At 34.5% G+C, this 24,903-nt stretch overlaps 1 protein-coding gene across 2 annotated transcripts in view; it reads right to left on the bottom strand.

The window, feature by feature from the left end:
- Nucleotides 1-24,903, bottom strand: part of Prkn (parkin RBR E3 ubiquitin protein ligase) — a 1,339,037-nt gene that overhangs the window by 975,246 nt on the left and 338,888 nt on the right. The window lies entirely within an intron of this gene.

Raw genomic sequence — 24,903 nt, 5'->3', positions numbered from 1 at the left:
CACCTCACAAAATCAGAATATACATTCTTTTCAGCTGCACATGGGTCATTCTCCAAGACAGACCACATACTAGCTCATAGAACAGTTCTGAATAAATGCAAAAGAATCAAAGTTATCCCCTGTATATTATCAGATCATAGTGCAATCAAGCTGGAGATCAATAGCACAAGAAACTGTAGGAACTTCACAAACACACGGAAACTGAAAAACACTCTCCTCAATAATCAATGGATCACAGAGGAAATTAAAGAAGAAATCAGACAGTTTCTATAAATAAATGAAAATGCCAATAAAACATACAGGATCTATGCGACACAATGAAAACATTTCTATGTGGAAAATTCATAGCATTGAATCCCACATTAGGAAAACAGAGTGACCTCAAATAATCTAATGATCACTCTTAGACTCCTAGAAAAACAAGAGCAAGAAAAACCCAAAGCTCAAACAAGAAAGGAAATTATAAAGATTAGAGCAGAAATCAATGCAATAGAAACTAAGAAAATGATACAAAAAATAAATGAAAAAAGAGTTGGTTTTTTTTGAAAAAATAAATAAAATTGATAAACACTTAGCTAATCTTATCAAAAAAAGGAAAGAAAAGGCTTAGATCCATGCAATCAGGATTGAAAAAGGTGAAGTCACAACAGATCCAACAGAAATCCAGAGGATCATTAATACCTACTTTGAGAACCTGTACTCTAATAAATTGGAAAACACAGAAGAAATGGACAGATTTCTAGATACTTATAAATTACCAAAGCTGAACAAAGAAGATAAAAACATTTTAAACACCCCAATTTCAGTCAGTGAAATTGAAAACGTAATTAAAAATTTACCAACAAAGAAAAGCCCAGGTCCTGATGGATTCACTGCTGAATTTTACAAGACATTTAGAGAAGAATTACTGCCTTTACTCTCCAAACTTTTCAATGAAATTGAAAGGAAAGCAGTACTTCCAAATTCATTCCTGGAAGCAAGTATCACTTTGATTCCCAAACCAGGGAAAGACACAACTAAGAAAGAGAACTATGGGCCAATCTCATTAATGAATATAGATGCAAAAATCTTCAGTAGGATACTAGCAAAGAGAATACAGAGGATGATCAAGATCATCCATCCTGATCAAGTTGGATTTATTTCAGGGATGCAAAGTTGGTTCAACATAAGTCAATAAATGTAATACACTATATTAACAGAGTCAAGGACAAAAACCATATGATCCTCTCAATAGATGCAGAAAAAGCATCTGACAAAATTCAACACCCACTCATGATAAAAACCCTGCAAAACATTGGAATAGATGGTCTCTATCGCAACTTAATAAAGGCTATCTATGAAAAACCAACAGCTAACATCATATTGAAAGGCCAAAAACTGAAAAGTTTCATGTTAAAATCAGGAACAAGGCAAGGATACCCACTATCACCACTCCTCTTCAATATAGTTCTGGAAACATTAGCCACAGCAATTAGACAAGAGAAAGAAATTAAAGCAATAAAGATAGGAAAAGAAGAAGTTAAACTGTCATTTTTTGTAGATGATATGATACTCTACATTGAAGACCCAAAAAACTCCACTAAAAAACTTGTAGACTTAATTGACAGTTTCAGTAGAGTAGCTGGATACAAGGTCAACACCCAAAAATCAATAGCCTTCTTGTACACAAATAACAGTCTACTGAGAGAGAAATTAGGGAAACAATTCCCTTCACAATAGCATAAAAAAGATGAAGTATCTAGGAATCAGTCTAACAAAAGAAGAAAAGGACCTCAACACTGCAAACTACAGAACTCTGAAAAAAGAGATCGAAGAGGATATAAAAAAATGGAAAGATATCCCCTCCTCCTGGGTAGGAAGAATCAACATAGTGAAAATTACCAATACTGCTATACATATTCAATGCAATGCCAATTCAAATTCCAACACTATATTTTACAGAACCAGAAAAAAGAATCCAAAAATTCATTTGGAATCATAAGAAACCTAGAATAACCAAAGCCATCCTAGACAACAGACACATGGCAGCAGGTATAACAATTCCCAATTTGAAACTATATTACAAAGCCACTGTGATCAAAGCAGCATGGTATGGGAAAAGAAACAGACCTGAGGATCAGTGGAACAGATTGCAAGACACAAAAACAATTCCAGATGTACTTAGATACCTCATTTTTGACAAAGGAACTGACCATCCTCAGTGGAGGAAAGATAGCTTCTTCAATAAATGGTGTTCAAAAACTGGATCTCAACCTGCCAAAGATTAAAATTGGACCCTTATCTTTCACCATGCACTAAATTAAAATCCAAGTGGATTAAAGATCTAAATATTAAAACAGGAATACTAAACTTACTAGAAGATAATTTAGGCAGAACTCTGGAAGACATTGGCATGGGAAAAGATTTTATGAAAAAATCCTCAGTAGCACGAGAACTAGCAGAAATAATCAAGAAGTGGGATCTCATCTTATTAAAAAGCTTCTGCACTGCAAAAGAAACCATCAACAGAACTAAGAGACAACCTACAATGTGGGAAATAAATTTTACCAGCTGCTCCTCAGACAAAGGACTATTATCTAGAATATATAAAGAACTCAAAACAATTACCTCCCCCAAAATATAAAGACCCAATTCAAAAATGGGCATCTGAAATGAACAGACACTTCTCAGACAAAGAAATAAAAGCAGCAAGTAAATATATGAAAAAATGTTCCACATCACTGGTCATTTGAGGGATGCAGATGAAAACAACACTGAGATTCCACCTCACCCCACAAAGAATGGCTGCTATCAAGAAATCACATAATAACAAATGTTGGCAGGGTTGTGGGGAGAAAGGAACCCTTCTCCACTGTTGGTGGGAGTGCAGACTGGTGCAACCACTATGAAATCAATATGGAGATACCTCAAAAAGCTGCAGCTAGAGGTTCCATTTGACCCAGACATCCCTCTGCTGGGTATCTTTCCAAAAGAACTAAAAGAATCATATCACAGTGATGTATGCACACCCATATATATAACAACACAGTTTGTAACAGCTAAAACTTGGAAACAGCCCATTTGCTCATCATTTGGAAAGTGGATAAAGAAGATGTGGTTTTTCTATAAAATGGAATATTACTCAGCCATAAAAATGGGAAATTAGATTCATTCATAGGAAAATGGATACATATTGAGGATATACTCCTAAGTTAAATAAATAAGTCTCACATGTGTAAATACCGAATAGTTTCTCTGGTGTGAATAAACTGTAATAGTACATAAGATCCTAATGAGATAACTGACATTGTGAAATGGGAAGAAAAGGTGTAAAGGTGTAGCGAAGGTGGGATATCTAGAGGAAGGGTAATAAGGGAAAATAAAAAATGTGAGAAAATGAAAAGATGGAAGTAAAGTGGTTGTAAATGGGGGGTGGAGGATGGGGTGAAGGGAGGGCAGGGACAGGGGAAAAAATTAGAACCAAGCCCTGTCATGTAGAGGTACACGATCCTAAGAATGAATGTAACTATACTGTATATCTAAAATGTACCGATAAACTCAAAAAGAATTTAAAAAATGGCAAGAACAATAGGATAAGCACAATAAAAATGAGGGGGAGTATTTTGAGAGGCATAAACAGCAATGTGTCATTTACTACAATATTTTTTAAAGATTTAAATATTCACTGTATGTTTCTCTCTCTCTCTCTTTCTCTCTCTCTCTCTCTCTCTCTCTCTCTCTTTCTTTCTGAACTAATGCTGCTTTTAATGGCTACACAAGAGAGAAATACAAGATTTCCCTAGAGTTTGAACCAACACAAGATTTAACATATGTCCTTGACACTACCAAATAGCCTTATAATAGAAATGTATCCCATGCTGCAAGGCTGTAGACAACGTGCAAACAGGATGAAGATGGTTTCTTGCATTAAGTAGAATAAGTGGGATAACTGCCAACCCAGTATTGTGAGTATATTAATTTGGATAAAATCTTTTTGTCCTGCTGATGGTTTCACCTACCATATCTTTTAGTTGGGTGGGAAATGAGTTTGCTTCCTCCATTTTTATGTTTTCTTAATACACATTTTGTTTCAGTAGGTTGCCATCCATTAAGCCTGAAGGAGTCCTCCCAGGTATATCTGAAATGTTATATATATATTTCTGCTTGAGAGCTCAGCTTGCTATCTTAGAGCATTTAGTTTTTTTTTCTTTTACTGTTAGACAAAGTTAGCGGTTAGCAACATATCCTTTCCATATTCCCTGCCATCAAACCCATTAAGATTGAAAATTCTTGTCAAACATATGGTATTTAAATCTGGGTAAGAGTTAGTAAAGAATTTTTTAAAAAGATAAGAAATTCTTTGTCAAAACCCCATGCTCAAACCAAAACTGATTCTAGTATTATTGATGTAGGACGGTACTGTATCATACCTCTATGAATGTAAAATATCTAGTACCTGCTTTATGATACATAGTAGGGACCATGCTTTATCAGAGCTACATTTAATGATATTACTCTAGAATGTTCTCTTTCCAGATGATGATTAAGATGCTAATAAAAAAATGGTGCCAGGTACTACAACAGCAACAGAACTTTGCTGTTTTCTGGATATTATTCTTTTCTTTGTTTTGTTTTGTTTTGTTTTAAGGGAATGTGCTGAATGTCTATAATTTTGTTCAGATAACTGCAGAACCTAGCTGTTGCTGCTATCGATGCATAACATACTGTATTATTAGTCTTTTTATATAAATATAAATATGTATATACACATATATATAAATTGAATTTTGGAAAACTTTAACGGTGCTGCCAACTTTGGAAAAAGTCATCCCAATTTACTGTGTTGAGTTTGCATTGTACAGAAATGGACAGCTGTATTGGTCTAGAAATGTTAATTTTTATTTTTTTTATTTTTTTTCCATGTGTACAGGGGTAATACATCGTACTAAATATGTAAGGTCATATCTACGTGGGTTTGATTACAGAAACTAATAAAGTATTCTCTAAATAATGAAAAAAAGAATAAGACTATAAGAGCAAGAAGCAATTTAAATATGCTCAGGGACCATTTTCATCTCCAGAATTAAGGATTATTTTAATGTTACATCATGGCCTTTTCTCTTTTACTTTCCTTTTTAGTTTTGTTTTAGGATTCCCTATTTTTAATGTTCATATAGAGATTTCTTTAACTGAAACACCAAATAGTTTCTTTGGTATGAAAAAATATAATAGTACACAGGATCCTAATAAGATAATTAATAATGTGAAATAGGAAGTAAAGGGCTAAAGGTGTAGGGAAAGTGGGAAGGGTGGGGGAAAGGTAATAAGGGAGAGGAAAAAAATATGAGAAAGTGAAAAAATGGAAATAAAGTGTTTGTAAATGGGGAGGGGAGGAGGGAATGAAGGGAGGGCAGGGACAAGGGGAAAAAATGAGAATCAAGACCTATTTTGTAAAGGTACAGAATCCCAATGATGAATGTAACTACATTGTATACCTAGAATGTACCAATAAACTCAATAAAAAGGAAAAAAAACCCATGCTCTTTAAGCATGGCCTGTACTATAACTATTCCCCTATGATACTAGTTTCCCCATCCTGCTTCTGGCCTTTAAATTCTATCCCTATTAGAGGAACGGACTGTGGAAACTAGCTGCATGTTACTCTCTTCTGGAACAGCCTTCATTTTTAATATTTGAGTTGTCAGAAAACAGAACCCCATGCTGTTACCCACATTCCTTTCAACCCTGAAAATCAGCAAAGTCCTCTTTCTAGAGCCAGCCAAGCATCTCAGCTCTGCTGTATATGCAGTGTGGCTTCCAAATGGAGGGGTGTGGACTGCAGTGCAGAGGGAGCAGAAAGGAATCAGGCAGAGTCTTCAGATGAACTCTAACACACTTCCTCTACATCTACTGGCAGGTTGGCCCCCTAGCACCCTCCAGAGCAGGTGACCTGATGCAGCCTGTCTCCCTCTTCAGACAACTCATCAGTGAGGAAGATGAAACATCCTCACCTTCGCTATTCAAATGTGGCTAGCTCTCAAGTATGACAAAATAACACAGGAGCAACCCTGTCTCCTTAAATAGTATGGTATTGTTTTATGGACAGTGCCTCTGCTTTTTTCTTTCTAAGCTATACAGTTTCAGAGTTAATAATGGAATGTGGCCCCCTAGTCCTGTTGGGGTGACTTCACTGTTTGTGACTTTGGATATCAGTTCAGCTAGCTTATGCTTTATCAGCATTCTTCTATGCCTGACACTGCAAGATGGAATGATGTAAGATCACATAAGCTGCTGATACACTTACAAGCTTTAAGTGGGATAAAAATTTATCATATATTTCTTGACTTTCAGAACTGTGCAGTATTTTCTAGTAAAGTCTGAGGTGAAGACTCTGGAGGAATAGTGATATAGAAGTTATCTGGCTATACAAGAGTCTGAAGGGCATTCTCTCTGGAATTATAAATATAGAACAAGGAAGAGTGCTTCACTTCTTTAGTAAACTGGATCTGATTGTTCTGTTGAAATAGCACACTTTCCATAGGATGTCTACATAATAAAGAGGTAGTAGTATGACAATTTTAGTGCAAGACCAAATAAAGCTTCTTATCTTTTGGAAAAAAAAATTTCATGGAAACTAGATACTCTTCACTAGTTTACCGAATTAAAAAAAATTGAAGATCCCGTACTTTTATGACCCTTTTACATAAAGTAGAACTTCTAGTTGACAGATTGAGAAATTAGTCTGAATAAGACACACTATGGATACGACACACAGATGAAATTTCCACACACCACTCCCTCGACATGGATCCGATCCCCTCCCTTAAAAGAATCCTATAAAAAATTGCTTCGAAGCCCCTTTGAAATTTCAATAGTGCAGCAGAACCACAAGTAAACAACTGCCTGTTAACCTGGTATTTCAAATAGACTGAAAAGCCAACAGGTGGGGTTTTTCTTGTGCAATTTTTCAAAACAAATCATAAGATGAAGTATCAAATCTGCACAGCACTGTCCCTTCACAGAAGGTAATGAACTTTGAGTGTATCATGTAGGAGGCCAATGTCAGTGCTGTAGGCTGTGAAAGTGGCCCTCCTTCAGGGTCTGCTTGATGTGGAAGTAAGGGCCTTGGCACAGCACTCAGGCATGGGCTGAGGGGTGTTGGGGCTGGATTCAGGCATGACCTGGCTTAAGCTGCTCACTGGCCCATTGGCCGAGTCTGGGCTAGGGATGCTGGTTCTTCTGCTGCTGCTCCTGCCACTGTCACTGCTCCAAGACTCTGTGTCCCAGGAATTCTGAAACACAGGGTTTCCACCAATCCTTTTGCTGGAGGGGAGCAGGGGAATGATTATCTTCTTCATTGCCATTCTTTCTTTTCCTGGGGCAGAGGCGCTTGCTCACTGTAGCTGGTCAAGAGAAGTGAGGAGGACCCTCTCTATGCAGAAAGCAAGTGAGGGGCTTGCATTCAGCTGACAGCCACACCCACCCCTTCGGGCCTTTGCTCTTGCTGCTATGAGGGTGGATACAGCCCAGCCAGCAGTGAATACCTCCTGCCCACCTTTCCACTGCTACTTTCAGCATCTCCTCCATGCCTCCTTTACAATATTTTTCAATCACACCTATATAGTTCACCTACATTAAATGCATCCACATTACTTTGCAACCATCACCAGCCTCCACCTCCAGAAATTTTCATCTTCCCAAACTGAAAGTACACATTCATTATACAATAACTTCCCCCAATTTCTCTCTTCCCCTATCCCTTGGTTACCACCATTCTACTTAGCTTTGTGGATTTGATTGCTTTGGGAATCTCATATAATTAAAATTATCTGTCCTTTTATAACTGAATGGCTTATTTTGCTTATTTCATGTAGTATATCTTTAAATGGTAGCATGTGTAAAAATTCCATTCCTTTATAGAGATGAACCATTTCCCACTTTATATGTGTGTGTGTGTGTGTGTGTCAAATTTTGCTTATCCATTTATCCATTAACGATTATTCGGGTTGTTTCAATTGCTGGAATACTACTTCAAACAATGATGTACAGAGATCTGTCCCCCCACTTTAATTATTTGGGGGTTTATACCTAGAAATGGAATTGCTGGGTCAAATGGTATATGTGCAACTAATTTTTGAGAAACAACCACATTGCTTTCTACACTAGCAGCATTAATCTAAATTCCCACCAGCAACACACAAACTGAGAGTTCCATTATCTCCACAACGCCATAGACACTTGTGATTTCCTTTGTTGTGTGTTTGTTTTTGTTTGGTTTTTGGTTTTTTGACAACAGCTATCCTACGGGATATGAAATAGTATTTCATTGTCTTTTGATTTGAATTTCCTTCATGATTAGTTATGTTTAAAATCTTTTCATTGGCTTGACTATAAAGATTTGAATTTTAAAGAAAAAAATATGAGAAAATGAAAATATGGAAATAAAGTGTTTGTAAATGGGGAGGGGAGGAGGGAGTGAACGGAGGGCAGGGACAAGGGGAAAAAATGAGAACCAAGACCTGTCATGTGAAGGTACAGGATCCCAGTAATGAGTGTAGCTGTACTGTATACCTAGATTGTACCAATAAACTCAATAAAAAGAAAAAAGAAAGAATTGAATTTTAAATTTTATACAACTCCAGAAGGTCAAAGTGATATTTGTATAAATTTTAAAACACTTTAAAGCATGAAATAACATGTCCCAGTGCACATAAGAGGAATTTTACTAAGAAAAACATACACTTTTAATTTATTAGTCTAATTTTTAATAGATAAAATCTGCATCTCATTTATGTTAAAATATTGACTATTTAGAAAGATCTATTCCATTATTTGACAAAGAAGCTAGCTTATTTGGAGTACCACATGGGATAATGGTACAAGGAAGCAAACTTCTTCATTTATGAAAAAATATGACAATTCTGTTACATTATAAAGTATTTGTGCATGTAAAAGATTTCTTATTTTGAGATGTAAAACCATGTGCTATTATCATATAAAGAAACAAAAGAAAATGTAGATGAAGATTGCATTGACACTGGATTAATGATCATAATTAAAATAGGAATACATGGTAGCAGTTCTTAGAGAAATTGTGTACATATATCCTATGGCACAACAACTCTAGTGCTAACTATATCCCACATTGGTGTAGAATAGAAAACTACATATATGAGTAATATATATTTTTGTTGTCGTTGTTTGTTTGTACCAGGGATTGAACTCTGGCCCTTGGGCTTGTGAGGCAGGCACTGGAACAATTGAGCTAAATCCCCAGCCTATGAATAATACATTTTAGACAAATATGCAGAGGTATTTCAGTTGGGGAACACAGACTTCTCAATACGTGGTGATATAACAACTGGCCATTTATATGCAAACAAATAAATACTAACTAAGCTTTGAAACATATCAAATACTATATAGAATAATTAATTCCAAATTAATCTTGGATTTTCATGTACTATATAAATTATAAAAACACCTAAAATACAATATAGAAAAAGTTTTTATAATTATGGGGTACAGTTGGATAAATATTTCTGAAACATGATACCAAATGTATTTTCCATAAAAGAACATATCTGTTGACTGCATTTAATATGTTTAAAAATAAAAATAGAAAACTTTAAATTCTTATTTAAAAAAGATATTAGTAAGAGAAAAATAATGAAAAATTAGAACAAGCTGGGAGAAACAATTTGTAAATATACAACTGATAAATATTTTGCATCCAAAATCTGTGAGGAGCTCTGAAATACTCAATGAAAAATATAGACACCTAGGACTTGGGCATATGGCTCAGGGGTGCAGTGCTTCATTGCATTTGAATCTAGTACTTTGAAAAAGTAATGTCACCAAAGATTTCAAAAGATAGTTCATCAAAGAAGATATATGGATGGCAAATAAATATATGAAAACATGTGTAACATCATTAGCTATTAAAAAATAAAACACAAATTAAAACGTAAGACATTATTACACAGACTTACTACTATCATTAAAAACAAAAAGACTAACCATATTAACAGCTGTCCAAGACACAGTGCTGCTAATCAGGAATATTAAGTGACATAACCACTTTGTAAAACAGTAAAGCCTTTTAAAAGTCTAAACAAAGTGGATGTCATGCCATATGCCTGTAATTCCAGCAATTTGGGAGACTGAGGCAGGAAAATCATGAGTTCAGGGCTAGCCTGTCAACATAGTAAGACACCATGTATAAAGAAGAAAAAAAGTTAAACATATTTCTACCATATGATTCAGCCATTACACTCCTAGATAACTACATAAGAGAAATGACAGTATATTTGAATGGTATATTACTAAGTAACCCAATAGTAAAAAAAGAAATCAAGAAGCAAAATAAACAATATTTTTAAATGAATAAAAATGTAGACAAACATACCAAAATTTGTGGGGTATGGCTAAAAAGGTATAAAACAAAAACTTATGTAACTAAAGACCTATATAGAAAAGACATTCCAAATCAATGACCTCAGGTTTTTAACATAAAAACTAAAAATTAAAGAGGAAATAAAAAGCGAAAAGAGCAGGAAAGGGAAACAATAAAGATTTAAAAAAATCAATGGTTGAGAAAAAAGGAAACAATAGGGAAAAGTCAAATAAAGCAGAACTTTGTTCTAACAGATCAATAAAATGTATCCTGTCTCAAAAGACTCATTATAAAATAGAGAAGACACATATACCAACATTAGAAGCAAGAGAAGGGATACCGTTACAGATTCTACAGATAAGAAAAAGATAATAAACTATAATATTAACTTTACACCCATAAAATTCTCATCTTAAATGAAATAAAAATATGTCTCAAAGTACCAAAATAAATTATTTAATAAAAAATAAATGAACAAAGAAATTCGGAATAATTGTATGTCTTCTGAAGGAACTGATTTTGCAAAATAGAGAAAGTTCTGGGCCCAAATATCTTCAATAGTGAAAGTAATCAAACATTGAAGAAAGAAACACTACCAGATCTACACAAATGCCTGAGAAAATTGCAAACAAGGCAGTATTTCTCAAGTTATTTTTCTCAGTAAACATTTCTATAATACAAAATAATTAAAAAATATTATTTTTTAAAAACTAGGAATTAGTATACTATATCTTAAGAACACAGATGCAAATATTCTAAGTAACATTTTATTCACTAGACTTTAATACATTTTTAAATTAAAAACATATTATGATTGAATGAGACGTTATCTCAGGAATGCAAGTTTATTTAATCATTGAAAATCAAATGTAAATTATCATTTTAATAGTGTGAAAAAGAAAACAATCAGGTAGCTACATTTAAAGGCATTTGATAAAATCTAATATCTATTACTCATAAAATCTCATAACAAATTAAAATAATAGAAAACAATCTAATGAATAGAATCTGTGAAAAGTTATACCTAACATACTAAATGATGAAATAGTGAAAGTATATCATAAGATCAAAGCTTTGATATCCAGTCTCACCATTCCTATTCAATATTACAATGGAGGTTATACCTTTGCCTTAAGGCAAGGGGGAAAAGCCATCAAGATTAAGAAAAAAAAATTGTCCTATTTCCCATGTGACAGGATGATAACCACAGAAATTCCTATAGAATCTACAAAAATGTCACTAGAAATAATAAAGTAATAAATTTAATAAGAATTTGGGTCACAAAGTCCATATACAAAATATCTAAAACTGAAATAACACCATTTATAATAGAATACAATATGAAATATTTAAGAATAAATTTGAAAAATATTCTATAAAAATAGTATATTGAAAAGTACAAAACATTTCTACATTAAAAAAAGAAAAGAATGCTGTTTGAGGAAGGCAATGCGGACTGCCTGACCTGGGCCCAGCTCAGCGTCCCCGGGTTCATTCATGTGGCGCAGCGAGCCAGCTGCCGGCTGTGGGCGGGGCTGGGTGAACTGGGTGTCGGGGGCTGGGCTTGGACCCCATCTGGCCCCTGCTTGTTATTAATAAATCACTGCAAGGAGAATTAAAAAAAAAGGCTACATGGAAAATATATCGTGTTCTAAAATTAAAAGATGCCAACACGTTAAAATATTAATATTCTCCAACATAATCTATAAATTCACAATCAAAATCCCAGAAGGGTCTTGGTAGAAATTACCAAGCTATGAAAATGCAGGAGATTCTAAAAATGGTCAAAATAAGCTTGAAAATCTACAGAAAAGTTTGAATGACTAAAATTACAGATTTGAAGTTTTACTATAAAGCTACCATAGTCAAGACAGTGAGGAACTAACAAGATGTATGAAGCAAAATGAGAATAAACTCGTACATATATGGACAGTTGATTTTTTGACCAAGGGTCAAATAGTATTTTTTTAACAAATGGAGGTGACAAAACTTAATATCTCATATAAAATCTTAGAAAGCTTGCACATATAGACATGAAATCAAAATTGGTTTTACACCTAAATGTAAGATTTAAAGCTAAAAACAAAAAAAGCAAGCAAGAAAATCTTCCTAACCATTGTTCAGGAGAAAAAATTCTTAGATATAAGGTCAAAATTAAAAACTGTGAATTAATTAATTACACTTCATCAAAATAAATAATTTCTTTTAAAAAACATAAAGTTATGAAAAGTAAGCCAAATAGTAGTAGAATATCATTCAAAGCATATATTTGATATGATATATTTTTGTATATAGGATATAATAAGAACACTCAAAACATAGTAAGTAAACAAAGAATCCAGTTAAAAATACTGAGCAAAGGTTTGAATAAAAACCAAAGAAGATACATGGGCACCAAATAAGCACATGAAAAGTTCCTCTGCATCATTACTAATTTGGGAAATTCAAATTAAAAATACAGTGGGATTTGTGCTTGGTGGCACATGCGTATAATCTTTGAATCATGGGAGACTCAAGCAAAAAGATCTCAAGTTTGAGACCAGTCCAGGTAACTTATCTAGACCATTTTTAAAAAGGGGTGAAGAACTGAGAAGGACTAAAGATGTAGCTCAAGGAGAAGCCCTGAGTTACTTTTCTAGGGTAACAAAACAAATGAGCAAAGAAATAAATCTGTAAAAAGATACTACTATAACTTATCTTCCAGTAAGTTTAGTGTTTCTGTTTTAATATTTACATCTTTAATCCACTTGGATTTTAATGTAGTGCATGGTGAAAGGGTCTAGTTTTAATCTTGGGCAGGTTGAGATCCAGTTTTTCCAACACCATTTATTACAGAGGCTATCTTTCTTCCAGTGGGGATAGTCAGCTGAGTGAATCTGGAATTGTTTTTGTGTCTTCCAATCTGTTCCACTTATTCTCAGGTCTGGTTTTTTTGCCAGTACCATGCTGTTTTTATCATAGTGGCTTTGTAGTATAGTTTCAACTTGGGAATTATTATAGCCAGTGCCATGTCTCTGTTAACTAGGATAGCTTTTGCTGTTCTAGGTCTCTTCTAGTTCCAAATGAATTTTTCAATTATTTTTTCTAGTTCTGTGAAATATAGTGTTGGAATTTCAATTGGCATGGCATTGAATCTGTATAGCAGTTTTGGTATTTAAGGCAGAACTCTTGAAGACATTGGCATAGGAAAAGACTTTATGAACAAATCCTCAGTAGCATGAGAACTAGCAGAAATAATCAAGAAGTGGGATCTCATCTTATTAAAAAGCTTCTGCACTGCAAAAGAAACCATCAACAGGACTAAGAGACAACCCACAATGTGGGAAATAATTTTTACCAGCTGCTCCTCAGACAGAGGACTATTATCTAGAATATATAAAGAACTCAAAACAATCAGCCCCCCCCCAAATATAAGGACCCAATTCAAAAATGGGCAACTGAAATGAACAGACATCTCAGACAAAGAAGTAAAAGCAGCAAGTAAATATATGAAAAAATGTTCCACATCACTGGTCATTCGAGAGATGCAGATGAAAACAACACTGAGATTCCACCTCACCCCATAAAGAATGGCTGCTATCAAGAAATCACACAATAATAAATGTTGGCAGGGTTGTGGGGAGAAAGAAACCCTTCTCCATTGTTGGTGGGAGTGCAGACTAGTGCAGCCACTATGGAAATCAATTTGGAGATACCTCAAAGGTTCCATTTAACCCAACCATCCCTCTGCTGGGTATCTTTCCAAAAGAATTGAAAGAATCATAACACAGTGATATATGTGCACCTATGTTTATAGCAGCACAGTTTGTAATAGCTAAAACTTGGAAACAGCCCATTTGTCCATCAGTTGGAGACTGGTTAAAGAAGATGTGGTTTTCTATCAAATGGAATGCTACTCAGCCATAAAGAATGATAAATTAGATTGATTCATAGGAAAATGGATACATGTTGAGGATATACTCGTAAGTGAAATAAGTCACATGTGTAAATGCTGAATTGTTTCTCTGGTATGAAAAACTATAATAGTACATAAGATCCTAATGAGATAACTGACAATGTGAAATAGAAAGAAAGGGTTAAAGGTTTAGGGAAAGTGGGAAAGGTAGGAGAAAGTTAATAAGGGAAAAAAATAGAAGAAAATGAAAAAATGGAAATAAAATGTTTGTAAATGGGGAGGGGGGGAAGGGGTGAAGGGAGGGCAGGGACAAGGGGAAAAAATGCAAATCAAAACCTGTCATGTAAAGGTACAAGATCCCAGTGATGAATAGAACTGTACTGTGTACCTTTAATGTACCAATAAACTAAATGATAAAAAAAAATTAGTCCTCATACTCTTGAAGGTTAAAAAAAAAAGATACTACTATAAAGCAATTAGAATGGCTAAATATTGGTAAAGATGTAGAGTAACAAACTCTCATAAGACACTTTTGGGTATATAAATACAATCTTTCCTTTTTTTGGATGAACTCTTTGGAAAAGTTTGGAAATTTCTTGAATTAAATATATATCAATGGATGATTCACTACTAGAAATGAAAGTAATCTCTTCAACATTTTGTATGTAAATATTCAGGATAATTTATTTATAATAGCACAATATCCATAACAAGATAAAAACAAATGTCCATCAGCAGGGGAAGGAGTAAACATATTATACTAAAGCCATGCAATAAAACAACACTCAGCTGTAAAAAGGAATACTAGACAAAAACATGAATGAATATCAAAATAAATAAAAATTCTATACAATGGAAACACATCTAGAGTAACAGAAAGCAGATGAGAAGTTGGGGATAAGGAAGGGAACAAGACCAGGGGAAGTAAGAGTCATAAAAGGAACAAGAGAACCTTGTTGTGATATATATGCTGCTTACTTCAGCCATGGAGATGGTGCCCTGGGTGTGTACAGATGCCCAAACTTACTAACATGTAGGTTCCGGATATATGAATTTATTATCTATTATACCTCCACAAACTATACAAAAAAAAGCAATCCAAATTCTTTTTAAGCTTTTGGACACATGTTGTGAAATACAAACAGCTAAGGAGATACTAAATATCTTGGGCAATATCAGCAATGCTCTGCCAATTGACCTAGCAGGTACAGTGGTGTTAATTTTATCATTCTGCATACATATACATGACACATTGTATGTATGTATTAAAAATGCTGGTCCTCATACACAAATAAGATTGTCTCTCTTTTATAATGATATACACATATGAAATGTAATCAAATATATTGTGAATGCTTAATTTTTTAAAAATAATTGTATCAGTAAACAACATACTATCACTAACTTCCCTCAAAATATTTCTTCTCACTTGAAATACACTTATCCCATTACTCTAGCTACTTTTTTTTTTTTTTTTTTTTTTTTTTGGTTTTTTGAGACAGGGTCTCACTATGTAGTTGAGACTGACGTGGAACTCACTATGTAGCCCAGGCTGGTCTCGAACTCACAGCGCTCCTCCTGCCTCAGCCTCCCAGAGTGCTGGGATTACAGGCGTGCACCACCACGCCCAGCTTCTTGCTTCTTTTTGAAGTAGATGTGAAAGTTCTCTTTTTGAGGTGTCTTTACAAGGTGTGATGAAAAATATGGTGCCAATAACATCAAAGTGAAAGGCAAGTGTTATGGTTTATACTCGATGTCTTCTCATAGCCTCATGTGTTCTTAATGGGGCTTTTGGGAAGTAACTGGATCATGGAGATACTTATCACTGGATTAGTCTGCTGATGGGTTTATAGTTGGAGTTGGGTGTGATGTTGGGAGGTGGAGTCTGGTAGGAAGAGGTGAGTCACTACGGGTTTGACCTTGATCCCATTCTGCTTTCTGAACAGTATGCCATGATCTTTCTCCTCTGCCATGCCCTCTACCATGCCATCCTCTCTTGGAACCAGCAGATTATGACTGAAACCTCTGCAAACTGAGCCAAAATAAATCTCTCTTCCTTTAAGTTGTTCTTGTTGAGTATTGTGTCTCCCCAAAAGAAAGTATCTAAAAAAGGCTCATAAACACATTACAGAAAGTCTTCATCTACCTTATTTACTGGATCTGTCACTGTGCAACTTCTGGCTCTTCTCCAAAGTATGAAAGACAATGAAAAGTAAACACTTAGAGTCCATTCAGGAAGTGGAAACAAGCAGTACAACACAACTAGAGACATGCACAAAAAAAGACTTCCAGAACTGCTTTAGGAAGTGACAACAATAATAGGATAAGCGTGTTGGAGGCAAGAGGAGTATTTTGAAGAATATTAACAGCTATTTTACTGCTATATTTCTTTTATTTTAAATATTCACTGTTTTTAATAACATCTCGTATATAGGAATGTGTGTCTGAGATAAAGAGAAAAATAATAAAATGAAAAATTCTTCACATAAAATGACAATATTGTGTCCTGAACTAGTACAGTAAATATGTATAATTCAATTCTTTGCATCTGATGTAAACAAACAAAATCACTACTAGTTTTCAAATATACTTGGGCATTTCCCAATTGCTTAAGTTTAAAAACAAAATTAGCATGCAAATCTAAGCAGATATGGGATATTCTAATTTGGGGAAAATCCTCCATAAACACATGAGGATTAGCATCATTTCAAAATTAAATGGCTGATTTCAGAAAGAAATGTTGCTCTCAACACCTTTGTTAATGAATCATGGGTCTGTCAGAGTTCTTGTGCCAGGGCTCCTGAAAATACAAGCTCTCCATTTAAGAGATCCAGAGAAATAGCTTCTTTTCATTGGCACTCTACTGGCTGCTTAATACAGGTTCTGATTCTGCAATTTAGAGTCACCTAATACTCTTAATTAAGAGCTCTAGGCTATTGACTCTCTTCATTTCCCCTATGCCTCTTTTCTTAGTCTTCAGTTAAAAAAAACAAAACAAAACAAAAAAAAAACAAACAAAAAAATTTCTGTACCATTTTTCAACTCATCTCAAAGCAAATGGCCTCAGTTTACTATAAAAATATCAATGGCTGGCTAGTGACCTAAACTCAAAGGGTCAGGAGCCCTACTCCTAAGATGTCCTTTCTAAAGTCCTAGAGTCACACAATGATTACAAGGTCTCTACCACAGCTGGATTATGAGGCCCAGTCATAAAGCTGTTCAGGATCTGGGAAGCCACAGAGTCAGCATCATCATCCCTGAGAGTCAGCCTGAAGCATCCAGGCTGTGACAATATTGCAAGTTTTTAAAAATTTTTAAAATTCATTCCAGACAAATGTATGTATTAATAGATATTCTAAAAGCACATACAGCTATCCTAGAGAAATCAGGTTAGGTATTGGTGTTAATTTCATTTTCTTAAAAATTATTTGAAAGTTATTCTATTGTCTTCAGTCTTTCAGAATGAACTTTTATGACATGTCTAATGATGGTTTTGTTTAGGTAAAGAATCATATTTGAGCCAGGTAAGATGGTGCACCTCTGTGCTCCAAGCTACTCAGGAGGCTGAGACAAAAGAATTGTACATCTGAGGCCAGCCTGTGCAATTTAGTGAGATCCTGACTCAATATTAAAAAAAAAATGGTATAGCGATATAGCTCAGCATGCCATGGGTTCAATCCTCACTACTATGTACATACAAACAAAATCATATTTGAAAGGAATAGTCAAACTTGAAATGTTTATATTTAAATGGTTCAAAACCTTATTCTCTGAGACTAAATCTAGATATCCTTTCAAATATCCATGATGAGAACAAAGTTCATATATATATATGAACTTTGTTCTCATCATGGATATTTATACACACACACACACACACACTGTGTCTACTGGTAACTTCATAGGGAATAGTGACCCAGAACTCAATGAAATATACATCACCAAATCATAGGCCATTTATGGAAAGAAGCCCAAATTCCTTTATGATGGGTTAAATAATTTGTGAAATCCAAACTGCAATAGGACAATTCTAATCTTCCAATGGAAAAGTAAGTAGGGAGTGCATCAGGTTTAGAAGCAAGACAAAAGCTGCAGTATTGTTGAATGTATGACAAATTAGGGCAAAAATACATAGAAGACAAATGAAACACTGTTTATAAATGTAGAAAGAATTTTTGAAGAAACAATATCCAAATGTTTCCAGGGATTATGAGTCAGATAAAATTAAGTCCTGCAGTATTTTTATGTAATGTTTGTATGATACATTTACCTAAAGGCTTATCCTAAAGCAAAATGTTTCTACTTGTATCATTTGCCTGAGGATGGAAAAATATCAATGGATTTAGAAATTTTAAACCTCTGTAATATTTGCATCATATTAGATGTGGTATAATCACATATAAAACTACCTCACATAAAGCTTTTGAGAATTGCTTTTGCCTGAGGTCTGTGGTACTAATACTTGAAGAGATTAGAAGCACCTTACTTAAAAAGGGCTTTCTTTTGCCCACAGAAATCAAACAGTTCTTGAAACACTGATGCAGGAAAAGGAGATGTTATAAGTCAGGATATTACCCTTAATTGCCAAAAATTCTTATCATAGATTAAAAAGCAATCTCAGAAATAAATGAACTACACAGACACATACTTGTCACAATACTAATTTACTGAATGCACAGAGAAAATCACATTAGCATAGAATTAAACAGTTTTCTATGCAATGCTCAATGATTGGATTTACTAGCTTGTTTTGGCTTCATAATGACAGCAGCAGACAATGAATGCCATCCCAAGTAAAGAGAGGAGCAGTGGTTAAAAAGCACATGATTATACAATATCTATATTTTTGAAATGATTTTACATTAAATTTTCCTCTAATTCCATCTCATTATGCTAGGTATTTTTCTTGCATGTCCTTTGGGTTTAATATTTTTTCTCTGTCATAAATAATCTTTTCATAGTTAAAGCATCTATTATTTTATGACCTAACAGGGCACCGGATTTAAATTATAGCCATCTAACATGAAACACTGCCCTTTCACTCTAACCTTTATATGCTTTGTTTCCTTCTCCTTTTTTCCTCTGAACATGGAAAATTAGGGCCATTTATATGCTGAATATTGATCAGAAGAGAAAAATATATGAGGTATGAGTTATATTCTGACTACAGTGATTTTCCATTCATTCAGTATTACTTATCACATCAATCACTTAATCCTGCAGTATAAGTTCTTTTTTCTTTATGATGAAAAGGGTTCTTTTTTTTTGAAAAGAGGAATGTGTAATCTGATTTTTTTCAAGCTCACAAAATCCCAGAAAGAAGAAAACTCTCTGCTTAAAAATGTTAGGGCTTTAAGAAAGTTTCCCTTTATAGTTTTAATTTTAAGTATTATTAATCTCTGAATATGGATAACATGAATGCAAACATTTTTTACAGATAGGGTAGTTATGAATTTTGGAAATGTTTTCTGTCAAATCTAATCCATGGTCACTAAGGTCATATCTTTTTTCTGATAGATGGATAGGACTAAGAAACACAATGGGATTCTGACCATGAGAATGAGCAGATTCTGTCCCAGTTTTTTTTTTTTTCACTCATTAAGTTTATTGGTACTTTTTAGGTATATAGTACAGTTACGTTCATCATTGGGATCTTATACCTTTACATGACAGGTCTTGAACAAACCATTTTCAATCATTATGGCATCACTATTTTTAAAATTTTATCTTTAGAAACTATGTTATTTGGAAATAATCTATGAATAGCTCACTTGATTTGTGCTTCCAAACACACCTGCCATCAAAGTTCTCAAAAGTGGATCTAAATTAAAGCTCAATTCCTTATTTATGTGAGTGTGTGTTTATGTAGCCAAAGTTATGGTATCTCTGCACTTAGATGCGCTGTTGTCACTTTCAACTCCTAAGGCCTAATTAATTGCTTTATCCTCTCCTCAAAACCTTTAGTTTCCCTTCTTGAAAAAAAAAAAAAAAAAAAAAAAAAAAAAAAAAAAAACAGAAGAGGAAAGGAGAGGACAGGGGAGTGGAGGGGAAGGCATACAGAGTTAGAAATAGACCAACACACATACAAGCAACTCAATTTTGACAAAAGTACAGGGGCAATTCAGTGGAGAAAAAATAGTCTTTCCAACATACAATGCTGGAACAATTTACTATTTATATGAAAAACAGAACTTGAGCAGTATCACCAACTGTACACAAAAATTAACTAAAATGAAACATAAATCTAAATATAAAGTTTACAACTATGAGAGATATAAGTGAAAACGTGGAAGAAAATGTATGGCCCTAAATTAAACAAACAATGGAAACTGTTTCCATTTCACACCACAAACACAATCCGTAAAGGAACACTTTGATACGTTTAGACTTCAACACTTCTGCTGTTACAAAAATACTGTTATGAACATTATAAACACTCCACCAACAAAGATAAAATACTTTTAAATATTTTCTGATGTTGGACATGGGGGTGCATACCTGTAATCTCAGTACTCAGGAGACTGAGGCAGGAAGATCACTGTGAATTCAAGGCCAACCTGGATTGTATAATGTGTATGTTCAATTTAACAAACTGCCTAGCAGTTTGCTAAAGTGGCTGTATTATTTTACATTTCTATCAGCAATTATGAGATTTCAGCTTCTGCAGACTCACAGACTTTTTCTGTGATTAGTCTTTTGAGTTTTATGCTAATACTATGGAGGCATCTCATTGTGACCTTTGTTTACATTTCCATAATACAGTTCCATAATAGGTAATGGTTTTGAGCATCTTTCTATGCATTTATTGGTCATGAGTATGTTTTATTTTTTAAGATTTATTGGCCTGTTCAAATATTTTGTCTTTTAAATTTTTTCTTATTATTGAATATATATATTCAAAATACAAATTCTTTATTAGAAAAAAAAATTTTTTGAGACAGAGTCTTTCTATGTAGTTTAAACTGGCTTTGAATTCACTATGTAGCCCAGGTTGCCCTTGAATTCACAGTGTCCCAGTTTTTTCAATGGAGGAGAAGCAATGTGTGTGCTTTTTACAATCCCTAGGATGAATGCAGCTCTTTCAGTCCACAAGGCAAAGGATGATAACCGCAGCGCAGTGCCCCAAACAACTACACATAGGAAAGATCTCCCTTGAAGGAACAACACTAGTTCACGTTAGAACCCCTGCTCATCTGATGAGCATAGTCAACTTTGCATTTCCTTGAAGGCCACTGAAAAGCACTTATAGAACAACTGCTTCATATTAGGTCTGGAGAATTATGGGAGAATTAAAAAAAAAACTCTTTCCTTCAATGATTTCTGTATCTGCAGGAGAAAGATGTCAATAAATATGGGACGTTGCAGGTATATTTTACAAGTGTTGCTCCAGCAGCAGGAACAAAGGAATAAAGAAATAAATGGAAGCTCAGACATTATAGCTGGTGGTTTTTCTTAGAGAATAAGTTCTGAGGAAAGTATCATAGGACAGGTGATAGGTAAGGTGGGTCTTAAGGAATGAAAGAATGTGCTAGAGGGAGGAGGGGAGATGAGAAAAAGGCACAGTTCATAAAATTCTTGGCCCGCCTGTTAGGATGTCAGAGGGTCTCTCCCCTATGGCTGGAGTTTTTGTTTTCTAGTTCTTTCTTCTCTGCATTAATCACTGATCACATTGCCTACAGGTAGCAGGACCAGGAAAATGTAAAGGTCCTCATCAAAAAGTCAATTCTTGGTAAATGCTACTCCTTCCATCAACCTAAAGCAGCATGCTTGTACAAATTTGTGGACATTTATAAAATTTGCCATTCCTTAACTTCCTAAGAAGACTATTTCTTTGTAAGCAAAATCACAGGTGATAGGTACTGACCTATTAAGTGGGAGGCAGCAGTTGGGATAGGTACAGGACACACAGACAAAAAAAGCTCCAATCTCTCTCCCCAAACCTCTCCATATGGGCATTTCATTTTAGGGTCACAGGACCCTAAGGAGAGATATGAAAAATGACAACAATCACTCTAGCAGTACCCCAGTGGAAGGTACTCTAAGCAAATCCCTGAACATCATTCTAGCCCTTGTGATTTTTTTATCCTCCATGATAATTTCAAATATTTATATTGTTATTTTACCCCTAAATTATGGCTTACTCTTGTTTTATTTATTTTTGAAAAGGTATAGAGGAGGAGTATGAAGAGGTACTAAGAACAAATTTTTGCTCTAAGCTCTTCTCTACACAGGAAAGAATCCAAGAGTACAAAATCTCTAAAATTGACAAGATTCAGCTGTGAAGCCATCAGGGCCTGGGAGTTTCTTGGTAAGTTTTTAACTACATTTTCAATTTCATTGCTTGATATTGGGTTGTTTAGAATTTTTAGGTCATCTTTGTTCAACTTTGGTAATTCATATGAATCTAGGATGCTGTCCATTTCTTCTGTATTTTCTACCTTATTGGCATATAGGTTCTCCAAGTAGGTATTGACTATCCTCTGGATTTCTGCTGGGTCCATTGTAATTTTACCCTTTTCATTCCTAAGTACATGGGTTTGGGCCTTTTCTTTCCTTTTTTTGATAAGGTTGGCTAAGGGTTTGTCAATTTTATTATTTCAAAGAACCAACTCTTGGCTTTTATTTTTTTGGGGGAGGGGCATCTCACTATGTAGTTGAGACTGACCTGGAAGTCACTATGTAGCCCAGGTTGGTCTCGAACTCACAGCAATCTTCCTGCCTCAGCCTGACAAGTGCTGGGATTACAGGCATGAGCCACCATGCTCAGCAATGGCTTTGATTTTTTATATCATTTTTTTAGTCTCCATTGCATTAATTTCTGGATCATCTGGACCTTTATGGGCAGTAGCAGAGACCTTCATTATTTATGAACATATGTGTTTTTTTCTTCTACTCTGTATTTCTACTCTGCATTAATTTCTGTCTGATCTCTATAATTTCCTCCCTTGTATGAGCGTTGGGTTTGTCCTGCTCTTCTTTTTCTAGAAACTTGAGGCTCAGCATCAGGTTGTGTAATTGAGCTTGCTCTGTTTTCCTAATATGAGTATTAACTGCTATGAATTTCCCTTGTAAGACTGTTCTCATTGTGTCCCAGTGATTCCAATGTTTTACTGTCATTGTCATTTAACTGTAGAAACTGTCTGATTTCTTTAATAACCTCTGTGACCCATTGGTTATTCAGAACTGTGTTGTTCAATTTCCATGTGTTTGTGAAATTATTGTGGTTTCTTTTACTATTGATCTCCAATTTCATTGCACTATAGACTGATAATATACAGGGGATACTTCAATTCTTTGCACTTACTTAGACATGTTCTATGAGTGAGTATGTGGTCTATTTTGGAGAATGACCCATATGTAGCTCAGAACAATGTGGATTTTAATTTTGTGGGGGAGGAACACTCTGTAAACATCTGTTAAATTCATTTGTTTAAGAGTTTGATTAAATTCTAGTATTTAAAATTAAAAATTTTTTTTTTACATTTCATATAATTTTGCCAGAATGAAATAAAATAAATTCTGCCAAACAATTTAATGTAATCTAAGTATCTGAGAATCTATGTCAATTTAGCCATGACTATGGATATAAACTTATCTGATGAGAGAGAATAAAAGTTGGAAAGACCCTTAAGGGTCATCCTGATCACTGCTCAGATGTAGAACCCCTTCTACAGTATCCAGGCAAGTTGATAGTCAATTATTTCTAGCCTCCCAGTGACAGGGACCTTAAGAGGGCCCATGCTATTACTCAGTATCTCTAGCTCTCCTTTGGAAAAGAAATTTATCTCTGTAGCTTCTATCTATCTATTCAAGTTCTGTCTTCTGTAGGCTCAAAGAACAAGTAATGTCCTCTTAAAATGACATGTCTTTTTATATTCTAAATGTTCATTATGAAAAGTTATAGTTTTCTTCTTTTCTAGGTTTTATCACCATATTCCTTATGGAATGCGGGACCTAGCTGGATCTTGTCTTTAAAGATAGTTTGGTATGATGAGATTCTCATATTGGATCATCCAGACATGTATAGGCAGCAGCAGAGATCTTCTTTATTTATGAACATGATATATTTTGTTTTCTTCTACTCTGTATTTCTGTTACAGCTTTTAATAAAACAAAGCAGTTTCACTTTGTCACTGCTGAATATCCTGTGATTTCAGGCTACAATTACAATTGCATAGGTGTATCTGAATTCTGAATAGTGCATCTGTCACTCAGTGTATTCGTTGTTTCTCCAAGCTCTGAGTCAAGTTGGTTAAGCATTCCTTTTGCACTTTCATAAAGCAAATGGGAAAAGTCTGAAATGAACAATTGAACAGGTAGCCCTTCAACATGGCAATAGATATTTCCCTCTTTCAACTGAACACTTGTATTAAGTGAAATCATTATGGAAGCTATAAATTCACCCATCCCCACTCTATTATTCTATAATGATAATAAAGAAGGCAAGTACATGCTATATGCTAGCCACTTCTATCATACTCGGTCACCTATCAACCCCAGTAAGGATTATCACCCCACTCTGAATAACGAATCTGGTTGTGGAGGAGTGTGATAGTTTACCTAAAGCCATATAGCCAGGTGGTAGCATGTAAGTTAACTATAATACAGACCTAATGATATGGTCTCGTTCATT

This window comes from Fukomys damarensis, unplaced genomic scaffold, assembly GCF_012274545.1.
Source record: "Fukomys damarensis isolate Sample0158 unplaced genomic scaffold, DMR_v1.0_HiC HiC_scaffold_14, whole genome shotgun sequence".
Taxonomy (NCBI): Eukaryota; Metazoa; Chordata; class Mammalia; order Rodentia; family Bathyergidae; genus Fukomys; species Fukomys damarensis.
The sequence above is the reverse complement of the archived record's forward strand: the minus strand, read 5'-3'. Positions and strand labels throughout refer to the sequence as shown.